This window comes from Periplaneta americana, chromosome 8 (genome assembly GCF_040183065.1).
Source record: "Periplaneta americana isolate PAMFEO1 chromosome 8, P.americana_PAMFEO1_priV1, whole genome shotgun sequence".
Classification (NCBI taxonomy): domain Eukaryota; kingdom Metazoa; phylum Arthropoda; class Insecta; order Blattodea; family Blattidae; genus Periplaneta; species Periplaneta americana.
Genome location: NC_091124.1, coordinates 1,802,131 through 1,828,054, shown reverse-complemented (window position 1 = coordinate 1,828,054; position 25,924 = coordinate 1,802,131). Strand labels below are relative to the sequence as shown.

At 34.9% G+C, this 25,924-nt stretch overlaps 1 protein-coding gene across 1 annotated transcript in view; it reads left to right on the top strand.

Annotated features, from left to right (window-relative positions):
• LOC138704372 (neuroligin-4, Y-linked-like) overlaps window positions 1–25,924 on the top strand; it is a 1,066,533-nt gene that overhangs the window by 790,469 nt on the left and 250,140 nt on the right. The window lies entirely within an intron of this gene.

Genomic DNA, 25,924 nt, shown 5'->3' with positions numbered 1-25,924 from the left:
GTGTGTCGGACCAGAACCCAGCCCTCCTGACTCGCTATCTCACAGCTTCTCTCTACTTAAGTTTCTTAATTTTTTTCTTTTATCTTAATTATTATTTTCTTTCTTTTCTTAGTTTTTTCCTCTTTCCTTAACCATTTTTTTTTTTCGTTGTAATATTTTCGTTTATTTTCTAACATTTCTTCTGTTTCTTCACTTGAGTTATTCTTCTTTTCCTGTTTCATATTTTCTTTTAATTTCAATATTTTCTTTCGATATTTCTGGACATTATGTTTTTTCTGATTTCAATGTTTCTTTTTCTTCATCTCCGGACATTTTTCTTCTTTTCCTATTAAGTTATTTTCCTTCTTTTTTCTTCTTTTAATATGTTCTTTTGATTTTAATTGTTCCCTTACGTTATTTATAAACTTTTCCTTTTTGCTCACCTCGATTATTTTTCATTTTCTTAATTTTATATTTTCTTTAGATTTCAATATATTTTTTTTCGTAACCTCGTCAGAGACTGTCGGACAATATCATAATTAAAATTAAAATTAAAAAACCACATTCTAATTCGTGGAATTGCTTGTTGAACACCTGTCAGGTTTTGCAACTTCAGCTTAACCCTGACATAGAGTAAATATTGTAACTATGCTGTTGTAAAATTGACAATTAATATGTAATGTATTTATTACTATTATTATTATTATTATTATTATTATTATTATTATTATTATTATTATCAGTTATGACTGTCATCATTGCTATCTCTGTTTTCCTTTCTCTTTTTTCTTGTATTAGCTCGATGAGAGCTCTGTAGTGTTCTTTTGACTCTGTTGACTCTCTATAGGGCTTTAATTTAATTTGTATTATTTTCACCAGCGTCTGTACTTCTTTTTTGTATTTATATGTGCTATCTGGTAGGATGGAAGAGAAGGCCTTATGGCCTTAATCCTGTCAGATTAAATAAATAAATAAATAAATAAACTTTTCTCTTCTTTTTCCAGTTAAATTATTTTTCTTTCTTTTTCTTTTAATATTCTATTTGATTTGATTTTTTTTTTTTACTTTTCTTCTTCGTCTTCCTCTTAATTATTTTCCTTTTTCCTGATTTTCTATTTCCTTTTGATTTCAGTCTTTTCCTTTCGTTATCTCTGAACATTCTTCTTCTTTTTCTTCCACTTAATATTTTTCTTTTTCTTTTTCTGAATACTTTCGTCTGGTTTTAATACTTAATCTACATTATTTCCAACTTCTTCCTGCTTTACTTTCATTTCTTTCTTAATTTTTTTAATAGTTTATTTTAATTTAATGTTTTTCTTTCGTTTTATCTTATATTTCTTATTTTTGTGCCTTTAATTATTTTCCATCTTTTTATTTTATTATTTTTTTAACTTTTCTTTTCAGTTTTCTATTATTTTTTTCTACTTTCTAATTTCCTTGTTCCTTTTTTTAATATTTTCTTTTAAGTATTTTCAACATATTTCGTTTTCTTCCTGTTTCATGGTTTCTTTTTGTTATTTCCTATTTTTTTACTTTTCTCCCCCTAACTATTTCCATTCCTTTTTTTCCAATATTTTCTTTTAATTTCATTGTTTACTTTACATTGTTGCCAATTCTTTTCCTTTATCTTACCCTCAATTATTTTTCTTCACTCTGTTTTAAAATATTTTCTTTTGATTTTAGCGTTTCTTTTTACTTCTTTCGAAAGTTCTTCTTTTTCCTCCGCTGACCTTTTCCTTTTGTTTTATTCCTCTTTCGTAACCATAGAGATGTCCAGATTTTTACATGTGAATCATAATATAATGTAATAAAACTGGAGATAGACAACATCCTTGATAGAGTCTTTGGTTTGCTCATGTTAGTAACAACGTTGCAGTTTATATTAATGTTGTTTTTATCCGTCTCGCTTGTGAACAGAGTTTTTCGCGCCGTTAGTATCTACACACTACTTCCGATCACTGCCCTCACTTCTCATCCGAAGGTAGTTGTAGGTGTACTAGAATCTTTCACGGTCTCTCAAGCGTCCATGGTTCTCGGCCGGATATGAACGGCGACCTGGACGTGGAGTAGTTTTAATGCCGCATTTTATCCACGTCTCCATATTCACTAGCCGGTGGTAATTACAGGAGCGGCGTATAAAAGACAATTAGCCCGGCGTGCGCTGCCTACAGATAATGACGCCAGACCAGCGCAGCTCTAATTCTCACATCCCTGATCGATTCACAGGGGATGCACGTCTGGTGTGACACCCCCTCCTCTTAAATTTAGACGTAATAAGAGCCCTTTTTATCGGACAAAACCCGTCTGTGGCTTAATGTCCTCCCCTGAACTTGTTGAGAGGGAAAAACATTGTCTGCCACCGCCGTGGGTTGGTACTAGACTGCACTGGGGCCCGGGTTTGATTGCTGTTTGGGCCGATTATCTAGTTGTGTCTTCCCCGACGTTTCCCCGGCTGTAAACCTCATGTCAGATATTACCATGGCGAATTATTGCACTGATCGCCAAAATTTATCTTGCTATCACCATACTCATCGAAGCTACATAACCGAATAGTTCATATAACGACATTATAGTACATTATGCAACGAGCCTATAATGAAGGTAATTAAGAAGTGAGTATGTTTGTTTATGAAACGAGCGCAAGCGAGTTTCATAATTTTCATACGAGCTTCTTAATTACCATTATAGGCGAGTTTCATACGACTTTTTATGCTCGACCATATTTCTAACTTGATATTATTAATTTTATTGTATCTGACCTGGAGCAATGTCCCGTATGTTGTGAGATGTGCGCAGACGCGAAAGTATTGATTTTTTTCCGAGGAACAGATGTCCACATTGACCTTGCTAGGCCATAAGAACCTACAGAGATAACACTGAAATTAAATTAGACATTGAAAAACGAGATGACAAATTGAATTTATTTGAATATTATTTACAATTAACGCTAATTATTATAGTAACAGAACATAACCTTCTGCGACAGTATTGGATTTCCAGCCTCCGTGACTTTTCGCTAATTCTCTTTCGATTGCATATCCGAGAATAATTGATACTTGCGGTTTTATAACGGTAGAAAGCTGACCTGTCATTGGCTGAACAGTTGTAACCTGAGTCGTCATTGGCTGAAAGACCTGGCCTTTAATGAGTAGGTGTACTTTAATGACATGCATTAAAGGTCAGCTACCAGGTGTATAATTACTACATTTCGGTATGGTCGAGCATAAAATAATACATTAAACGAGACAGGGGGTTTGAAGAAATTTCTATGATTGTGTGTAACGTATGGTTACCAGATTCTTTTTTCACAATTTCCTGGAACACATAATAATAACAATAATAATAATAATAATAATAATAATAATAATAATAATAATAATAATAATAATAATAATATATTTATTTATTTACTTATTTACTTATTTATTTATTTATTTATTTATTTATTTATTTATTTATTTATTTATTTATTTATTTATTTATTTATTTATTCATTCATTCATTCATTCATTTATTCATTTATTTATTTATGTACTGGACAACAGCCAATGGCCAATAAAAGTCCAGCACAATGATACAATTTATAGGCTACATTAAAATGAACAACTATGGCACAAATTAAATACTTGAGTTAACAACAAAATAAAGAACATAGATTACAATCATTAATTTACAAGAATTAATACTAAAAAATATTAGGGAAAGGAGTTGACTCTTCCTACCAAATTGTGTATAAGGATTATGCAAATAATATTAGCAAAGACATTGCCGTATTCTAATACTTGTATACATTGAATGGATCGAAATCGCCTACATGTAAGTTAGCATGTTTAATACATCTGGAGGCCGGCGAGGAAGATTTAGAATTTCTAATATAGAAGAGTTTGTGATGTCTCATGTCCTTCATAGGCATACGAAGGCTGACACTGTTTAAGAAAGATTGACAATTAATGTCACCTTTAAGGGCCTTGCATAAGAATGAGTAATCGAGATCATGACGTCTGGCATACAGGCTTCGACATTTAAAGTGCTCGCATTCTTGATCATAGTTATACTCAGAGTTATTAGGCAGGAATCGGTAAGAACATAATGAAATAAATTTCCTTTGAATATTTTCCAGTTTTGCCGAATCAGAACTAGTAATAGAGTTCCAAACTACAGATGCATATTCGAGTTTCGATCTCACTAATGTGTAGTATGGTATTAAAAGAGAGTCAGGTGCTGAGAAAGAATAAGTAATTGACCGAATTATTCCTAACATTCTTATTGCATGATTATAAATATTATCAAGGTGGTTGTGAAATTGTAATTTATTATCAATTAATACACCGAGGTCTCTAATACAATCTTTTTTGTTAATTAATACATTTTTAAGATGATAGTTATATTTTAGTGTAGAGGTTTTCCTTGCAAATGATATTACGTAATAATAATAATAATAATAATAATAATAATAATAATAATAATAATAATAATTGTTATATAACAATTATTATTATTATTATTATTATTATTATTATTATTATTATTACTTACTTACTTACTTACTTACTTACTTACTTACTGGCTTTTAAGGAACCCGGAGGTTCATTGCCGCCCTCACATAAGCCCGCCATTGATCCCTGTCCTGAGCAAGATTAATCCAGTCTCTACCATCATATCCCACCTCCCTAAAATCCATTTTAATATTATCTTCCTATCTACGTCTCGGTCTCCCCAAAGGTATTTTTCCCGCCGGCCTCCCAACTAACACTCTATATGCATTTCTGGATTCGCCCATACGTGCTATATGCCCTGCCCATCTCAAACGTCTGGATTTAATGTTCCTAATTATGTCAGGTGAAGAATACAATGCGTGCAGTTCTGTGTTGTGTAACTTTCTCCATTCTCCTGTAACTTCATTCCTCTTAGCCCCAAATATTTTCCTAAGAACCTTATTCTCAAATACCCTTAATCTCTGTTCCTCTCTCAAAGTGAGAGTCCAAGTTTCACAACCATACAGAAGAACCGGTAATAGAACTGTTAATAATAATTATTATTATTATTATTATTATTATTATTATTATTATTATTATTATTATTATTATTTATACTGGCAGAGTTAAGGCCATAGGACCTTCTCTTGCACACTATCAGGTGACAAAGTATTCAAGGAGTGAAAATTTAACAAAAAGTTAAAGAACAGGACACTAACCAATTACAAAAATAATAGCATAAAAAATCGACACTAAAAATATGAAAATAATACCATAATAGAAAAAAGAAAGTAAAATACAGATCTAAGCATTGGAATATAATAAAAGCAACTCGGTACAAATAGTTTATAGGGAAAACGTGAGGAAGAATACAACAAAATGGAATGTAATGAAATAAGAAAAACACGAAATTTAAATAGTCAACAATAATAGGGGTACGATAATAAATTCATCTGGCGATCAGGAGAACGACAAAAAAAAAAAAAGAAAAGAAAGAAAATGAAGAGAAAGAAACACATATTTTTACAAAACTATCGCAGATAAAAGGTCTTAGGCCTGTAAGTGAAAGGAATATGAATTGAAACAGTGCAATTTTAGTTTATTTTCGAAACTAGATAATGTCCGACAATCTCTGACATCTTGTGGTAGAGAGTTTCAGAGATGAGCTGCAGAGACGGTGAAAGATGAAGAGTAGAAGGATGTCGATACATAAAAAATACTTTTAACATTTATTTTATATTACCGTTCACCTAAATTGTTTTTATAAAATTTAAAGAATTAAAATACTACTCAATCTACTTACAAACTGAACAACTGTTTTTTTCAGTAGAGTCAATTTTTAAGCAGATCTTCTCTGGACCCCACTTGTTCAGCAAATTCCTGACAGGTCATGTTGAAGTTAATATAGCAAGCATGGTTCAAACAATTTCTAAAGTTATTCTAGATTTTTTTGTGATGTCCACATCATGTTCACTGATGAAAAACTCTCCACTGAAACGTTACCTCAGACACACTGATAAATCAATAAATCAAAAAAATTGCATTCCCGTTTCAGCAAACAGCAGCATTTTTTTCATTGCACTTTGTCATTTTCTCTGAAGTGACATATTTCTTCGAAAAAGAAGCTTCATGGAGTAAATTATCTTCCTTGAGACGAAATTTTGTCCGGGGACAAAGATTAAAATTTGGCGACTGTCTCCGGGAAACGGGGATTTCTGGTAACCTTGGACTCTAACGTCTATAGCTTATAGGAATTAGTATAAATAAATACAATTGACTAATCTGAAATAGAAATGATACTGTCTGAAATTAAATTGACAAATCTGAAATACAATTGATAGTATCTGAAATTGAATTGACTGATCTGAAATACAATTGATACTATCTGAAATTAAGTTGACAAATCTGAAATACAATTGATGTTTTCTGAAATAAAAATGATACTAACTGAAATTAAATTGACAAATCTGAAATACAATTTAATAATGTGAAATACAAATGATATTATCTGAAATTAAATTGACAAATGTCAAATACAATTGATAATTTCTGATATTAAATTTATATTTTCTAAACTACAACTGGAAAAGATGTAATCAGACTTCTGATGCATACAAACAATTGTTCTTCCTCTGACACATATCGTCAAGTGAGATGTAGGGGAGAGTCGGGTAGTATCGGACATCGGGTAATATCGGACAGTTAGTTTTTTTCACCTACCACACGATGATAGTACCTGATTGACATGGTTACGTTTCTGTGATGTCGCATAGAGAAACGTAACCATGTCATTTAGGTACTACCATATAGTGGTAGATGAAAGAAACGCACTGTCCGATACTACTCGATGTCCGATACTACCCGACTCTCCCCTACTGTCTGGTAATAGATGTAGGCTACATATCAGCCAGAACCTCAATCAGAGGATTTTATAATGTGGAGATACAATAATCTTCTCAGTTAGAGGGGAGGTTTAGACTTGAGGCCATTAACAGTTCCCTTGCGTGTAACTTTATTTTGTATATTTAGGCACGTAGAAACCCTGTCTGTGATACAGGACCCCAGGCGAAATTTGTCGTCCGTTCTTCGTCCACGTTGTGTTTACCCCCGCTGTTGAAAGCATCGTTCTAATCGATGTGGTTCGCCTTTGGTGTGCCTCGAAGCTAATGTTCGTTTATACAGGTTAATTTTGAAACAGTTTGCTATTGGGAGAAATGTGTACACTCTTGCTAATTAGTTGAATTTTATGAAGCCAACGGCTGTCTAAAAATTGCTATGGTTACTCATAAAACAATGGAAGAACACAGTGTATTATAGAGTCTTCCGAAAGAGAAAGGCTGTCAGAATAATACCCTAAAACATTCAACGAAATCACTCAGTTCGTAAGTAGTATGTTGTTAAATGTACTAAAGAAAAACGGGCTAATTTGTGAGACAAAGAGGATCCCTAAGAAAATATTTACACTCTATGGATTCTGAGAGGAATTTCCAGGAATAGAAAATTAAGTACTTACTTACTTACTTACTTACTAACTTACTTACTTACTTACTTACTTACTTACTGGCTTTTAAGGAACCCGGAGGTTCATTGCCGCCCTCACATAAGCCCGCCAATGGTCCCTATCCTGAGCAAGATTAATCCATTCTCTATCATCATATTCCACCTCTCTCAAATCCATTTTAATATTATCTTCCCATCTACGTCTCGGTCTCCCCAAAGGTCTTTTTCCCTCCGGCCTCCCAAATAACATTCTATATGCATTTCTGGATTCGCCCTTACGTGCTACATGTCCTGCCCATCTCAAACGTCTGGATTCAATGTTCCTAATTATGTCAGGTGAAGAATACAATGCGTGCAGTTCTGTGTTGTGTAACTTTCTCCATTCTCCTGTAACTTCATCCCTCTTAGCCCCAAATATTTTCCTAAGCACCTTATTCTCAAACACCCTTAACCTATGTTCCTCTCTCAAAGTGAGAGTCCAAGTTTCACAACCATAAAGAACAACCGGTAATATAACTGTTTTATAAATTCTAACTTTCAGATGTTTTGACAGCATACTGGATGATAAAAGCTTCTCAACCGAATAATAACACGCATTTCCCATATTTATTCTGTGTTTAATTTCCTCCCGAGTATCATTTATATTTGTTACTGTTGTTCCCAGATATTTGAATTTTTCCACCTCTTCAAAAGATAAATTTCCAATTTTTATATTTCCATTTCGTACAATATTCTCGCCACGAGACATAATCATATACTTTGTCTTTTCGGGATTTATTTCCAAACCTTAAAAACCTTAAAAATTTACTGTAGATATTAGAGAAAATGTTAATGCTAAAATAGTCCTCCTAACATTGAGGAAGAAAACCTTCATAGACGAGCTCGTAGAAATACACCCTCATTACTAAAATATTCAAACAGCTTGAATAGAATTCGTAGAATGTCATTTGCAGAAGGATTTGGAATTCAGGGAAAGAATTCCATTTACTAATGAAAGAAAGTTTGATATCTCTGCGTCAGATGAACGTAATTTGTATTGAGAAAACAGGACGAAGGGCTTCTGGAGGTGCCCGTTAAGGGATTAGAAGCGTGATGATAGGGCGATGTGTGGGATTCCTAAAGGATGTGTAAACTTCTTTTGCGGAAGGCATCGTCAGTAAGCATTCATATGTAAATATTCCTGGGCGCAGTCTAGAGATCAGCGATGAGGAACTTCAGATTCAAAACAGGTTTATATTTTGCCATGACAAAGACGCAAAGTTTCCGCCATACTTAGTTAAACAGTAGCACCGTCCGAGAGAAAAAACAAATGCAGACATGAGTGGGATGGGAATTGTATTACGTAGGATAAATTAGAGAAAAAAGAACGCAAGCATTAGATTTGTACAGAACAATAGACCAACATTTTCCCAAATCAAGATGAATAGTAAAATCCATTTTGGATAGCCCCGAAGAAGTTACGGTAAATATAGAATTGAAGGGGGTATCCCACATTTTAGTAAAAAATGAACTAACTCCATATTATGAAAGCTGAGTCCATCTACTGTTAGTTTAATGTGATATTTAAGTGACGGATAGCCCCACTTTTAAATAAATATGAACATAAGAAAGGGCTTTGTAAGTTGTATCAAAATTCTGAATGGAATAAGGAGGTATCCCACAGTACTTTGAAACCTTGGTCCTGATTGGCCAGCTGTTTACCTAACTGACCAATGGGAGAACTGCTTTAATACAGTAACAGTCTTACTAATAAACCGTGTATAGTTTTTATATGAGACTTATGCAGAGTTGAGACAGAAAACGTTACTAATAAACCGTGAATAAGCTATGCACGTATAAACAGGCTGTAACTATACAATGGGAATTGCTTTGCAGTAGTTATATACACGAAACCCCTTGTTTAAGCGTTTTATATAGCGAAAAAATGGCCGCCCCTCTAACAGCTGTTCGTATCGACTGTCATTTTATGATGATGGTTACCTTGTAACCACAGAAGAACAAACCAAAGATCATAGAATCATTAGAATAATATTGCTTTAACTTGTACTCTTTGACCAAAATGTAGTGTGGTAATCGATTAGAGCCGGTTGTACTATCGATATTTAACACGCCACACTAGAGCGCTCTGCCGGATGCAATAGAGAACCTCAGATATTCTATTACCTTTCGTAACGAAGCAATGACGAAACTATGACGTAGCTGTGTAACAGTTGTACTGTCATACACGACGTATGTAGTGATTATTAGTAAGGAATTTACACACGACGTATAAACGAGCTACTCATTGTATAAGTATAAGACAGTTAAACGTCTGTATATAGAGTTTTTATTAGTGAGACCGTAAGTTTCCAAGCAACATGGCGGATGTTGACTGTACTAATATTTTTGTAAGTGACTAAATGGTGAAAATAAGACAAATAATAGCAAAACGAGGAAAAGAAATCCATAAAATGGAAAGACAACAGCAGAAAGAAGGCATGGAACAGTGGACAAGAATATATTACACGCACAGACAAAGTAATGTCTGCTAAAGTGTTCACTAACATACAGGCGAAGAAAAACCACCAAATACAGGGTGTTAAAAAGTATCCAATATTTTAGGAAGTGATAGCATGCATCAAAATAAGAAAATAATGCCTAATAAACATAGTTCTTACAACACATAGGGGAGAGTCGGGTAGTATCGGACATCGGGTAATATCGGACAGTGAGTTTCTTTCATCTGCCACACGATGACAGTACCTGATTGACATGGTTACGTTTCTGTGATGTCGCATAGAGAAAAGTAACCATGTCATGCAGGTACTATCATATGGTGGTAGATGAAAGAAACGCACTGTCCGATATTACCCGATGTCCGATACTACCCGACTCTCCCCTAAGCTTACTTTCTGAGATCTGAACACTTGTTCATAGGAGGTGCTCAATGTGACGTCCATTCATGGCAATCCATTTCTCTGCCATATAATACAGCAGACTACCAGAAAATCATACCGTAGTTGACACCCCTGGCATGAAATACTGAAAACAAAAGTCTGGTTGCGGATATGAGCGGGGTTCAGCAGAGATGGTGTTGTGAATTTTCGTAATCAGCATGTGTGGGCTGATGAAAATCCCCATGCAGTTGAAGAAAGGAGGCATCAGCACCGATTCTCAATCAACGTATGGGCAGGTGTTCTTGGTGACAGATTAATAGGGCCATACGTGCTACCACAGAGATTAACTGGGGATCGTTATCAGGACTTTCTTAAGAAAAATATTAATAAAATAAACTAGCAGCATTAAGAAAAATATTAATAAAATAAACTATGAGCATTTCTCACAAAATAAATGCATAGAAACCTGCAGCTACCTCATAAATACTTGCAGTAAAAATTCATCCAGATAGATTTATATTTGGCATAAGAAAGTTGGTGTTGAATCAACAAAAATGAACACAGAAAAATAGATTTGAAAATAAAATGAATATTTATGTAAATTAATATTCTCCTCCGCTACATTCATCTAGTAACTTCAGGGAGCCAACAAAAAGTTACTAGATTTGTAATCAGAAATTTTAAGAAAGAATTCTTCGATGAAAAACAATTTTGACAGCTCTTTAAATTCCACGCCCCCTTCCAGCCTTAATTTAAAAAGTGTAAACATACGAGTATTTGTAATCAGAATTTAGCTGAATCCGTTTGGGGTACGAAAATATAAATTCTGAATAAGTGAAATAGCTAAAAAAAATTTAAATAGTACATTATGCAACGAGCCTATAATGAAGGTAATTAAGAAGTGAGTATGGACGTTTATGAGACGAGCGCAAGCGAGTTTCATAATTTTCATACGAGCTTCTTAATTACCATTATAGGCGAGTTTCATACGACTTTTTATGCTCGACCATATTTCTAACTTGATATTATTAATTTTTTAGCAATGTCCCGTATGTTGTGAGATGTGCGCAGACGCGAAAGTATTGATTTTTTCCGAGGAACAGATGTCCACATTGACCTTACTAGGCCATAAGAACCTACAGAGATAACATTGAAATTAAATTAGACATTGAAAAACGAGATGACAAATTGAATTTATTTGAATATTATTTACAATTAACGCTAATTATTATAGTAACAGAACATAACCTTCTGCGACAGTATTGGATTACCAGCCTCCGTGACTTTTCGCTAATTCTCTTTCGATTGCATATCCGAGAATAATCGATACTTTCGGTTTTATAACGGTAGAAAGCTGACCTGCCATTGGCTGAACAGTTGTAACCTGAGTCGTCATTGGCTGAAAGACCTGCAATTTAATGACTAGGTGTACTTTAATGACGTGCATTAAAGGTCTGCTACCAGGTGTATAATTACTACATTTCGGTATGGTCGAGCATAAAAAATGTTAATGATTTTCAGTGGAGTCTTCCCTTAAATACCCGGTATATGTAGGGATTTTCATTGCAAATACGGTAAAGCATTAGGCGAGAATTTAATTTATTTATATATCGTAAATATCCTCTAGAAATTTCAGTATGTTAATAGCACTTCTTAAATACTATGAGAAATTTCCATTTTATAGTCGGGAATTGAACTCAGTCTTCTCGCTTTGTAGCCCAGAAACGTACCGACATTTTAGCGAGCTTGTATATTGCAATGACATAACCTTGACTTTATTTTATGCGCTAGTCATTACCGTCCTCTTTTTTTCTCCCCCCGAAGTTGCAGGGGATATTTAGTTGGCACCCGGGTATATTTGGTTATGATTCCGTAGGAGTGTCCGCAGTGCACGAACTGAAAGGAATGTAGTGCAGGAAAGTTGTTGAAAGAGCGGTCCGCGCCGGTCATGTGTGGAGCTTAGTGGGCCGTGCGTCTTTTGTTATTCTCCTATGCGACCATGGCAACAAGACGTTCTTTTGTATCCATAATGCTCGGCTCCACTCACTGCCTGGCGCTAGCATACAAGGAAAAGGGGAAAGTTGTGTAGCCAACCTTCTGAAACTGAACCCGGATCCTACTCCATCATCGTGCGAAGTAGCTACTAGGACGCTACGATAAAGCGATTTTATGAGTTTGACGGATATGTACGGGCTATTCCATATGAAATGGATCAGTAAAAAACCTCGCATTTCTTTATACTCTAATTTTTTCCCTACTTATACAAGGTGCTGAGGGGAGTGCATTTGCAAAAATATACTATCGAAAGTCAAATGGTTTTCGTATTGTTGAGCGACAAATTTAGCGTATTTTATAAAAACAAGCCTCTTTCAGCGCTCAGAACTCTGGAACCATTTACTGCAGAACATTGAACGGGAGCTCATTTTGAAGCTGACATTTGGTAGGTTATGTTAAGAAGTAATCCTTACTTTTATTGTACACAGAGAGACAGATAATCTGATTTTACTTACTTTTAGGCTTTTTGCCAATTTGTAAAAATGTAAAAAAATATTGAGAAAAAACCTTGCATTATTAAGAGGGATTCGGCATTGTTTGCTTAGTGCCTCGGCAATAAGTTTCGAGGGTTTTAAATACATTATTTCCACACGCCTAGACTTGAACGGCGTAGTACCGCACGAACTGGCCGAGAGCTGAAGATAAGCGAGCGTTGGGCGTCATTTTACTCCTGTGTTTATGAAAACCTGTGATAAAGCTAGCCCAGCTATGCGCTACTAGACGACACATCACGTGTTTGTCTCCTGGCCTTGCTTGTCTCGACTACCTACAGTCAGCTGGTTAGTTCACGCGCGTACTATTTATTTTCTTTATTCGATATTTTCAATACTTTCTTATTAACGTTGCACCAGTAAAAAATACGTGTTTATTTGTACTTTCAATGCGGAATCTAACCATATATTTTAAAAATATTTTTTCGTGGGCAAAGGCGTCTTAATGAAGAAAAATCTAAATTTCTCCATTTCCATAAAAAGTAAGAAAATCTCTTTATATGACAATATAAACTTTAACTTTTCAGCATCAAAATAAACCATGATTTTGACCATTGGGTGAAAGGGTTTCGGGGCCACAACAATTTAAAATTTCTAATTTTATGAAAATACGATAAATTAAAATATTTTTAATTTAAACACTATGAAGTTCTGATGCCTCAAACTTTGCACAAAGCATTGTATCATAGTTGTTTACGGACAGAAAAAGTTTCAGTGTAGTTAAAAATTGCAAGGTCAATTTTCTCTATATTTCGGTCGATTTGAGATGGAATAGCCCATACGCACGTATTCATAAGGCCTCGTAGCTAGAAATTTGATTACTTAGACACTTAGTTCTCATTTTCTCGTCGTGAGAAAGTTCTTTGATGCTACCAGCAAACCAAATCACTTTGATGGCAATGTACGTTTCATAATGTGTGATTTGTGGCAATGTTTCTCCTGCCTTCATTTATTCTTGTGTAATTATTTCCGCGACGTAGCTGCATGGTTTAAGGCTGTTTCTCAACCTATTGTTGACGAGGATCCTCTTTTTCTCACATTATCTTACTACTGTCTTCTGGCAGTCTGCCCTTCAGTGTATAGAATGTACAGGGTGATCCATTTGAGTATGGATAAAAAAACACCGTAAAACATTTATTACTGAACTTTATTTCTTGAAACTTTGTGCATACAACACTGAAAGATGGGAGATTCCTCAGACCTCAACATGACCCCCATTGCGCACCCTGCACAACTCATAACGGTGATGCAATTCAGCCCATGTCCGTTGTAACATAAGAGGGGTGATTTGTTGAAAAGCTTGAGTAATTTTTACTCTCAGATCATCAATGTTCCTGGGTTTCTGTGAATAGACAATGTCTTTAACAAAACCCCACACGAAGAAATCAGGAGGGATTAGATCTGGGGAGTTTGGAGACCAAGCCAAGAGATAGCTGCTTCTCGTACTGGATTTGGCGTGTGATCTCCTGTATGATTTATTTAACACAGAACCTGTTTCTACAAATGTTCGTTACCGCAACATTATGCAATCGTATTTAGGTACATTACGCACACCATACTCACGTCGAAATTCCCTTTGAACTCTTTTAACATGCTCAAATTTAGCATACCAAAGAACACATTGTGCCCGCTGTTGATTTGTAGCCTATTAGCCATTTTAAATCATCTACGATTTTCATTTGGCCTTTCATATTATGCATTGTTGATTGTCATATATGGAAACTCTCATCTTTTAATCATAATATAACCAGGAAGAAATTTTTCCTACTATCATAATCAAGCTTCGAGACTTTGGACCAGTTACAATAAGTTTACTGTGCATGCACTATAGGTTGTTGACTCGCTGCAGGTAGATAGAGATGTGCTGAGGTAACAACGTTGCTATTTAGAGTAGAGTACGGTAGTATGGGGAAACACACATATGTACATTCTGAAAGTAAATATACATTACACAATGATAATGTCAAAAGAATGTGAAAAGCATTTATTCTCCTGTCTTTTATAAGCATTTGTGTTTAATTATACACAGTGTTAATGGTGGAAATAAGCATGCAGCAATTTTAATTTTTTCATTTATCCTATTGGTCGTCTTTAGGAAGTGCAGTTACAGTACCGAATTGCAATGTACCTACTACAAGATACATTCTCAGTGTCTCAAACGTAAATCTTTTTCGGTTATCTGCCAAAGTTTGTACTGTGGAAAGCGGCGCTCTACGTCGCATGACGTGATAGGAGCAAAACGAGAAATCCTAACTTCATTGCAGTCTCTAAGAGACAGTCCTTTATTCTCGGGTGACTCTATGTCCACTAATTTGCTGTTTATATTAGACAATGTTCCATATTCGTTATTTTAACATAAAATTGATTTCCACTTCTGTTTTACACGTTCAGTACCCGGTGTACTTGATGTCTCATTAATTCTCTGTCATTTCCGTAACTAATTTGAGGGCTTCCGGCATCTCTTGCTCTGACTTTTCTAACCGTGTAATAGTTTCAGACAGTTTGAAAATGGGTTTGTATAAAAACTAATTATTCGTCAGAACCTTCAAATCCAGAGCGTTTTTCTTTTCGTATTTGTTGGCATTCACTCTACAGTACCCCTACCCACTGTACGCTTTACCACTATACTCAGTACGCCGTTATGCGGATTTCCCACTGAACTGATCTATTGGGTCCGAAGTCTCGAAGCCTGAACTTTATAATAATAAATTAATATTATCCATGCCCAAACGGATCAGACTGTAGAATCTATTCTATATCATCTGCTTTGGAGTTAGATAATAAGCGAATATTCAGAGAGAGATCAGTCGTGTGTATTTATAGTCGCCGCGGTGAATTAGTTCCCTAGCGGAAAGTTTCTTGTACGCGTTGATATTTCTTATGCCAAGTAGTGTTGCCATGTAATCGTTCTAGAGATTATCCCTAGTTATAAAAATTATGCAATCACTGATACAACATAGTACTTATATTTCTACCACTGCCATCAACAGTATATAAGTTTTAAACTATAAGATGAATTTCAATTAAAATTCTGATTAATATTACTAATCTTCTCAGTTGTCATTAACCAACTCCAATTATGGCAACGTTGTTTCGTACTCCACAAACAAAAAAGGGGAGAGTTGATAATAGGAGAAAGAAAAATAAAGCGTATAAGATTCGCTGCTGATATCGAATTATTAGCAGAAGAGGAGATGATACTAAGGGATATGCTACTGGAGCTAAATGACAGCTGTGAGCAGTATGGGATGAAGATAAATGCAAGCAAGACGAAGACCATGGTCATAGGAAGAAAAATAAAGAAGGTAAACTTGCCAATTCTAAATGAGGCAGTAGAGCAAGTGGACAGCTTCAAATACTTGGGGTGTACTATAAGCAGTAACATGAGCTGCTGCCAGGAAGTCAAAAGGAGGATAGCAATGGCCAAGGAAGCTTTTAATAGAAAAAGGAGCATCTTCTGCGGACATCCGGAGAAAGAACTAAGGAAGAGACTTAGTTAAGTAATTTTTGTGTGGAGTGTGGCATTGCGTAGTGCAGGAACATGGACATTACGACGAAGTGAAGAGAAGCGACTAGAAACATTTGAAATGTGGATTTCGAGAAGAATGGAGCGTGTGAAGTGGACAGACAGAATAAGAAATGAAGCTGTGTTGGAAAGAGTGGGTGAAGAAAGAATGATGCTGAAACTGATCAGGAAGAGGCAAAAGAAATTGGCTGGGTCACTGGCTGAGAAGAAACTGTCTGCTGAAGGATGCACTGGAAGAAATGGTGATCGGGAGAAGAGTTCAGGGCAAAAGAAGGTACCAGATGATAGGTGATATTAAGATATGTATATATATATAACTCTATCTACCTGTGAGATGAGATTAATGTATGAAAAATATTCTGCCTCTTTCAGTTTGTTAAAAAAACATACAAAAACAACGTTTTTCTTTTGAACATTACATGCATATTTAATGTAAAAAAAGTTAAGTTATTACTATTTGAATGCAATTTTAAATAATGGATTTATTTTAATTATATACAGGGTGTCTCAGGAGGAATGTACAATACTTCAGGATAATGTAGTTTGGGTTAATCTACATCGTTTTAACCTGATATACAGTAGCGTGCAAATTAATCCGAACACGACATATTTTTACATTTTCTGTCATTGTTGGCCTCACAGCTGCTCATACCGCTTTAATTGACATCTGTAGTACGTGTAATTCCATTGCTGAAGGTCTGTCGTTATTATTTTTTTTTTTATAATATGTGACATTTTTCCTGTCGTTTTGTACTTATAAGCATTTCAGTTGTGTTGAAGACTTAATACTGCAATCCTGTGTACATTCTGTCGTCTTCACAAATGGATACAACTCAACGAAAACAGTCTAAAATTATAACATTAGCAGAGCATTCTTATATGACACAGAGGCAAATTGCTGCAGAATGTCACATCGGTTTGGCTACTGTTAATTCGATCATAACACGATACAGGGAGACTGGATCCATCACACCCCAGATAAAAGAAAACTGTGGTCGGAAAAGGAAGACTTCACCTGCAGCTGATCGTTTAATTGTCATGAAAAGTAAATTAAATCCTAGACTAACTGCTGTCGACTTAACCCGCGAGTTAATGGCTACCACTGGGGCGAATATTCGCGTCACAACAGTGCGGCGTAGGCTTTTGGAAGCTGGACGAAGGACTCGTAAGCCTATTAAGAAGCAACTGCTAACCCATGTTATGTGCAAAAAACGCTTAAGTGAATGACTGGAAGAATGTACTTTTTTCCGATGAGTCTCATTTCGAGGTCCACTACCACCGTGTTTCTTACGTACGGAAAGGATCCGAAAAAGTAGCAGCAGCTCATCTCCAACAAGCACCCAAATACCCCCCTACCCATTTTGTCACTGCTCCACCTGAACCATTACATAAGCAAGAGACTCTTGAATTTCTCAGATCTTACCCCCAACCTGTGTGGGATAAATTCTTCTTTAAATACATTAACTCGACTGACGTAATGAAGACGCTGCGACGTATGAAATCTAAAGCCCAAGGTATAGACAATATAAATATCACTGTCCTGTATAAAATAATAGATGTGATCCTGCCGACCGTCACCCATATATTCAATGCATCTATTATGACTGGGTCCTACCCCTCTCTCTGGAAAATGGCATTAGTGAAACCTTTACCTAAATCTAACACACCTTCTACAGTAAACCAATACAGACCGATATCAATTCTTCCCACTCTTTCAAAAGCATTAGAACATATTGTACATGGACAACTTATGAACTATCTCGACGAACACAAACTCCTTGATGACTATCAATCGGGTTTTAGACATGGACACAGCACTTCTACAGCCCTACTTAAAGTGATTGAGGACATCCGTGAAGCTATGGATAGGGGTGAAGTAACGGCACTAACTCTTCTCGATTTCAGCAATGCCTTTGGTTCTGTTGATATCGACTTGCTTCTTGCAAAGATGAAGGCTTTGCACCTGTCAGACAATACCTTGAGCTGGATGGACTCCTACCTACGTGACCGCCAACAGTGTGTTTCACTTGATAATCAATTCTCCCAATGGAGATGCACAAAGGCGGGAGTGCCGCAGGGCTCCGTATTAGGACCACTACTTTTCTCTATCTACATTAATGACGTATCAAAGAACTTACAGTATTGCCGATATCACCTCTATGCCGACGACCTACAACTTTACATACATTCCAGACCCAATACGATCAATGAATCGATTGACAAGTTAAATTGTGACCTAGCCACTGTCTCCACTTGGGCGGCCAATTTCGGACTCGCACTTAATCCAAGTAAGACTCAAGCCATAATTATTGGACATAAGCGTTTAGTTAACTCCCTTAATAACAGTAATCTTTCAGTTGTTACCCTTAACAACACGCTAATCCCTTATTCATCTGTCGTAAAAAATCTTGGCTTCTTTTTTGATAATAATCTAAGTTGGAATTTTCAAGTTAAAGAAACGATAACAAAATCTGTACCTCCATTCACTGTTTGAGTCGCTTGAGAAACTTCTTGCCCCAGCAACTAAAACTTACCCTAGTACAAACCCTAGTAATGCCGCACTTCGATTATTGTGACGTTTTGTTAAGTGACCTAAGTTCTGAATTGTCAGTCAAGTTACAGCGAGCTCAGAATATGTGCGTCAGATACGTGTGCAACATCCGACGGTATGATCACATATCACCGTCCTTCGCAAGTCTCTCGTGGCTCCGACTTAAAGAACGTAGAACTTTACACTCTTTGTCTTTACTCTTTCGAATTCTGCACACTTCAACACCAAATTACCTTTCGTCTCGTTTCTCTTATCTATACTCTAACCACGACGTAAATACCAGATCACTTATCTGTGGCACGCTAAGTATACCTCTTCATAGAACATCTTGTTATTCATCATCTTTTACAATATCCACCTCGCGTCAATGGAATTCCTTGTCACAAAGTATTAGGGGCTGCAAGACAATAAACACCTTTAAGAACAGCTTAAAAGATAACCTTATTAGCATTTCACTCCAATCATACTGATTTAAACTATCACTGACTACATTGTTACTTTTTTCTTTAGACATCATCCTGATTGTGCTGTATTTTAATTGTCTCGTAATAATCTCTTTCTATTATCTAATATTATTTGAAATATATTAACATTCTATGTATTTTAGTTTAATTCTGCTACACAGTTTATTTCAGTGTTTAATTAATAGTTCATAGTATTTTGTTGTTTAATTCGTAAATAACTCTTGTATACATGTAACTCTCATCTAAATCAAATTGTTGAATTCTTTGTAAGTTCATGCATATGTATATACACTTTTTGCTGGTTGAGTGGAAGAGAAGGCCTTACGACCTTAACTCTGCCAGCTAAAATAAATCATTATTATTATTATTATTATTATTATTATTATTATTATAAAGTAATGTTTTGGGGTTGTTTTACACATGAAGGGCGTGGAGCATTAATACCTATCAAGGGAATGATGAATTCTGACAAATATATTCACTTATTGGAAACCAGAATCGTACCCCCAGCTGCAAAAATAATTTCCGGATGGCAGAGGTGTGTTCCAACAAGACCTGGCACCATGCCATACTTCTCGAAAAACTACAGAATTCTTCAACAAGAAGAATATTCAGTTACTCCCCTGGCCAGGCAACTCACCCGACATCAACCCCATTGAGAACTTGTGGTCAATTTGCAAAAGAAGAATGCAAAAAATGGATTGTTCTACAAAGGAGAAGATGATTTCTGCCTTCATTGGTGTATGGTTTCGCGATGAAGAAATGAAGAATATTTGTGGGAAATTAGTGGAATCCATACCAAATCGTCTCAGAGCTGTTATTAGGAACAAGGGAGGCCACATAGATTACTGAGGTATGTCTTAGATCCTTTTTTTTTATCCCGATTGAGTGTTTTTACGTAAGTAATTACGTTGTTCGGATTAATTTGCACGCTACTGTACTTATGTACAAAGTCTGAAGGTTTGGCAGAAATACTGGAAAGTCTTTCGGTTACTTGTACTATTACTTGACATGTTACGTGAGACCTTTTGCACACGGCAGCATCTGAGCACCGCAACGCCATCACAACACACACAACTGAATACACGTTCACTTGTCATTTAATTCTTGTATTCGCATAGTTAAATGGGAAAGTGAACCGGTACCTGATATGAATTTACAATTCATGGAATCCTTAAGAAGGACACAAACTTAGTAATTTGTTTTGTGTAATTATTTTATTTTCTTATTAAGTTTTTTTACTTAATTATGAAATAAACTTATTGGAAGAACACGCGATACAGCATTTTCAATAATACACTTATCACAATGTTCTACAACGTAGAAATACGTTTATAGTTAAGGATAACTATATTTATGGGAACCCCTGTTTAAAAATAGATATTGGATAATGATTTGCGTTTCATGTTGTATATGAATATTTATTTGATGGAAAAAAATACGACTTATATTTGTGTGTATATGCCATTATTATTAATATATCCACGAAATCATTATTGATGCATTTATTAAGAGTTCTCACGGCAGAAGATGCACGGTTTGATAATAAGAAGCAGGTTGGTTTACGTGTTCATAAAGATCTAAAAGAAAATGGACTTCTGTTTATTCCTGTTCCTGCATAAGTTGACCAAGTAGATGAAACATCTATTTCTATAAACTCAAAAAACCTCGGCCTGAAGAGGATAGGTGATGGCCCTAAAACAGGCAGCATCCCTGCATCAGGGATACTATGGCAGCACTATAGTGATGGGAAATTCAGTTCAATTTACAGATTCGTTCGCGGCGAACTAGTTCGATAGTGAGATTAGTTCGTTTGAGAAAAGCTAATGCAATTAATCATTTAGTTCGATTGGTTCATTTAGTTCGCTTGAGATGGAGAGGAAAGCTGACACAAATATATAACCAGAAAATCAGTATTATTTTAACTTTGAGAAATATATATACTTATGCGGTAATTGTTTGCTCTTAAAGAATAACTGATTTTAGGGAAATATGATGTTACATTACTTTCTGTAGGCCAGTGTTTATTTATAAAAACATTTCTTTTTTTGAGTCCACACCTGTGGAGTAACGGTCAGCGCGTCTGGCTGAGAAATCAGGTGGCCCGGGTTCGATTCCCGGTCGGGGCAAGTTACCTGGTTGAAGTTTTTTCCGGGGTTTTCCCTCAACCCAATATGAACAAATGCTGGGTAACTTTCGGTGTTGGACCCCCGGACTCATTTCACCGGCATTATCACCTTCATCTCATTCAGACGCTAAATAACCAAAGTTGTTGATAAAGCGTCGTAAAATAACCTAACATACTACTACTACTTTCTTTTTTGAAAGAAAGTAACAGCAATGCAGTATCAAGATATTTCAGCTTTGCAAACGTCGATTATATGATTAAAACTACGGTAAAGTGAAAGCTTGAAAGAAAAAAAAAACTATTGAACTGCAGACTATATAATCTAAACTCAACTCTCAAACTTCTTAATAATAATAATAATAATAATAATAATAATAATAATAATAATAATAATAATAATAATACTTACTTACTGGCTTTTAAGGAACCCGGAGGTTCATTGCCGCCCTCACATAAGCCCGCCATTGGTCCCTATCCTGAGCAAGATTAATCCAGTCTCTATCATCATATCCCACCTACCTCAAATCCATTTTAATATTATCCTCCCATCTACGTCTCGGCCTTCCCAAAGGTCTTTTTCCCTCCGGCCTCCCAATTAACACTCTATATGCATTTCTGGATTCGCCCATACGTGCTACATGCCCTGCCCATCTCAAACGTCTGGATTTAATGTTCCTAATTATGTCAGGTGAAGAATACAATGCGTGCAGTTCTGTGTTGTGGAACTTTCTCCATTCTCCTGTAACTTCATCCGTCTTAGCCCCAAATATTTTCCTAAGCACCTTATTCTCAAACACCCTTAACCTATGTTCCTCTCTCAAAGTGAGAGTCCAAGTTTCACAACCATAAAGAACAACCTGTAATATAACTGTTTTATAAATTCTAACTTTCAGATTTTTTGACAGCAGACTGGATGACAAAAGCTTCTCAACCGAATAATAACAGGCATTTCCCATATTTATTCTGTGTTTAATTTCCTCCCGAGTGTCATTTATATTTGTTACTGTTGCTCCAAGATATTTGAACATCTCCACCTCTTCAAAAGATAAATTTCCAATTCTCATATTTCCATTTCGTACAATATTCTGGTCACGAGACATAATCATATACTTTGTCTTTTCGGGATTTACTTTCAAACCTATCTCAATAATAATAATAATAATAATAATAATAATAATAATAATAATAATAATAATAATAATATAGAAGCAGGAAATAAAATAATAATCTCTCTGCAGGCATACTACACATTTGGGAGACCGCACAAAAAATAGCATGTAATTGAACAAAATTTTATTGTCAGCAGAGGAACAGATGGAGTGTCTCATTAAAAGCATCTTAAAAATATACTCCTTTATCACATCTATCATGCGTAGACAGCAGGGCGCCGTTAGCAATAGGGGCACAAAGAGGGCGTGTCCCCCAATATTTCGTCTAATTGTTTATTATAATAATCATTACTATTATTATTAATTTTTATTATTAATCTGTTTACATGTGTTCAATAACATATGAATGGGTTATTTATGAAAGGGCCTAAGTCATGATTACTAAGTTCTTGGCAATTTAAGAAAAACTGCTTATAGACTGAAATTTTGAAATTAAGGCTGAAATAAAAATTTTATCATAAATTCTACTTCGAAACGAATTTTACCAGCAGGTATTAACTTTTTCCTGATTTTATTTCTTTTTAGAAAAAAAAAATTGAAATCTGGAAACTTAGGCCCTTTCATAAACAAATATTTAATGACCAATTTTTTTTTTAAATAATACTTATTTTTTCAAGGAACTTATTTTATTCTTTACAATTCGTTTTTATATTTCAATATGCCTGGTGAATTATTAAATAAGTATATAATAAATTTTCAATCTTAAGACATATCAACTTGCAAATGTTTATTTGCTATTTAGTAAGATATATGAACGTTTTCACCGTTTGGGGCATCTTAAGATATAACAAAAACATATAATCTGAACCTATAATAACAAATTATGCAAATAACAAATGAAGAACAATGTATGTATGCAATGCATGAGATTCATGAGCTTTATGTAAAATGTGACATAATACAGGTTAAATATTGATATAATCTTTAGATTTTGAAATTGAATTGGACGGGTATTTTATACATATAGCTCATGTTACAAATAAAATATACAATTATGATTAAAATTTGTCAATAATGTTAAAATTTTAAAATTTATAATGATGATTGATAAAATAGATATTTTAAGAGTACTCGTCAGTTGAGGATTGTCGTAGGATATACGTTAATTTGCGTAGCTGATGTTTGTGTGTTATGTATGTGTTGCATTGAAAAACGTTCTCTAATGAACTAATGTTATTTTATGTTGGAGATTGCTGTTTTAATTTATTATCTGACTTTGTGACACCTTATTGATTATAAATGACTGTTACGTGTAATCAGATTTGTTGAGATATTGTTTGAAATGAATGCTCGTTGGTTATGGATGTCGTGGAGTATACGATGATAATAGATAAATCATAAGTTGGTATGAATTTCAATCATTCAAGAGATCGTTCGCTTATGAAATGGATGTTGTTTAACGTTGGAGATTACTCTGATTTGATGGCATCCTATTGATTATGGCTATTGCGTGTCATCAGATTTATTTAAGTATATAAATGAAGATATTATTTGTATGTGTTGGTGTTGGTGTGTTGATGGTTATAAGGGAATTTTATTCGCCCATTTAATTCCGCGCATCTGTACTGCGATGGCAACAAGGCCAGACTTAAGACCGGTTCCAGACAATTATTTCGTCATACTATTCTTTGTTTTCGTCATTTAGCCTATATACCTCATTGTTTTCCTTATGTCTTCTATCTTCTCTTCTTGATCTCCACCTTTCCATTTGGATACGCATTCTGGATTGGCAACATTACTGTAGAGCCTCGTGAACCAAGTAAAAATGTTTGTTGAAATCCGTCAATAAACGATGAAGCAATGATTGTACCTTTTCTTTTATGATCATACAGAAACTCCGTGAATTTACTGATCGTAAAACACTGTCTCTTGTCCCTAGGTGTCTCAGGACCACTAGTTTCTAAGGAGTTACAATTTTTTTCTGTAGTATTTGGACCACCAGTCCTTAAATTGAAAATACTATTGAGGTTGCTTCAAGTAAAATTCCCGTATTTTCCCTAATTGTTTGTGGATTTTCTCCTAACATTCTATGGCAGTAGTGCATACGAGATTGTGAATTCTTACATTTTCAAAAGAAGGAAATATAATTACATATAGGAGATTTTATTATTTGCTGTATCACTATTTAAGTTACTTAATAGAGCAAGATTCCAAAGTCTCCTTATCCTTTTTCGGAAGACAGCATGCAATACAGAATAACCATTACGCTTACCGAACAATGACAAAACAGCAATTTAAGAGAAAAAATCGAATGTCTTTATTTAACACGCTGAAAACTTATATTTAGTTTTGAAACGATCTAAGTCATCGACTTAGTTCCTTTCAAAATCAAACGATAAATCCTAAGTTGTAATGCTAAGCTTTAGAGTGCGAAACTTAATTCTCTTCATATCTAAATCGATGTATCTGCATCCAAAGAGCGGTACTACACAAAAAACTCATCTTCACAAAATTAGTGACTTAGGCCCTTTCATAAATAACCCATTCATATGTTATACAGAGTGATTTATATAGAACTGACACATTTCTTTATTTATTTCAAAACGAATGATGCTAGCCACAATTTGTTATACCTCAAATGTAGAGTATCTTTTGGAGATTACTAACCTCTATTGCAAATGTTGAAAATTCTTTATTTATTCGGCTGCAAATTCACTTAATGACCAGCTTTTAACGTCAAATTAAGCAGGAGTTTTGATTCCCTGTCATGAGATGCGCAGATGTTTATTCTTTATTCTGTATATTTGTCATATTCTTTTAGAGATCCAGTTGTTTCCAATTTGTTTACAAATCCCAGTATTCTGTTTCTTTGGGGGGATTACGAACACCGAATTCTCTCTGGTATGCCCTTTGAGTAGCTGTAATTGAATTCGTAATCCAGTATTGCTTCACAAGGTAGAGCTTTCAATTTAATGCGTACTGCATGTTCATTGACTAAAACAAAATGTCGAAAACAGCTGCCAACAATAAGGAATGAAGAATAAACATCTGCGCATCTCGTGACGGAATCAAAACTCCTGCTTAATTTGACGTTAAAAACTGGTCATTAAGTGAATTTCCAGCCGAATAAATAAAGAATTTTCAACATTTGCTATAGAGATTAGTGATCTCCCAAAGATACTCTACATTTGAGGCATAACAAACTGTGGCTAGCATCATTCGTTTTGAAATAAAGAAAGAAAGAAATGTGTCAGTTCTATATAAATCACT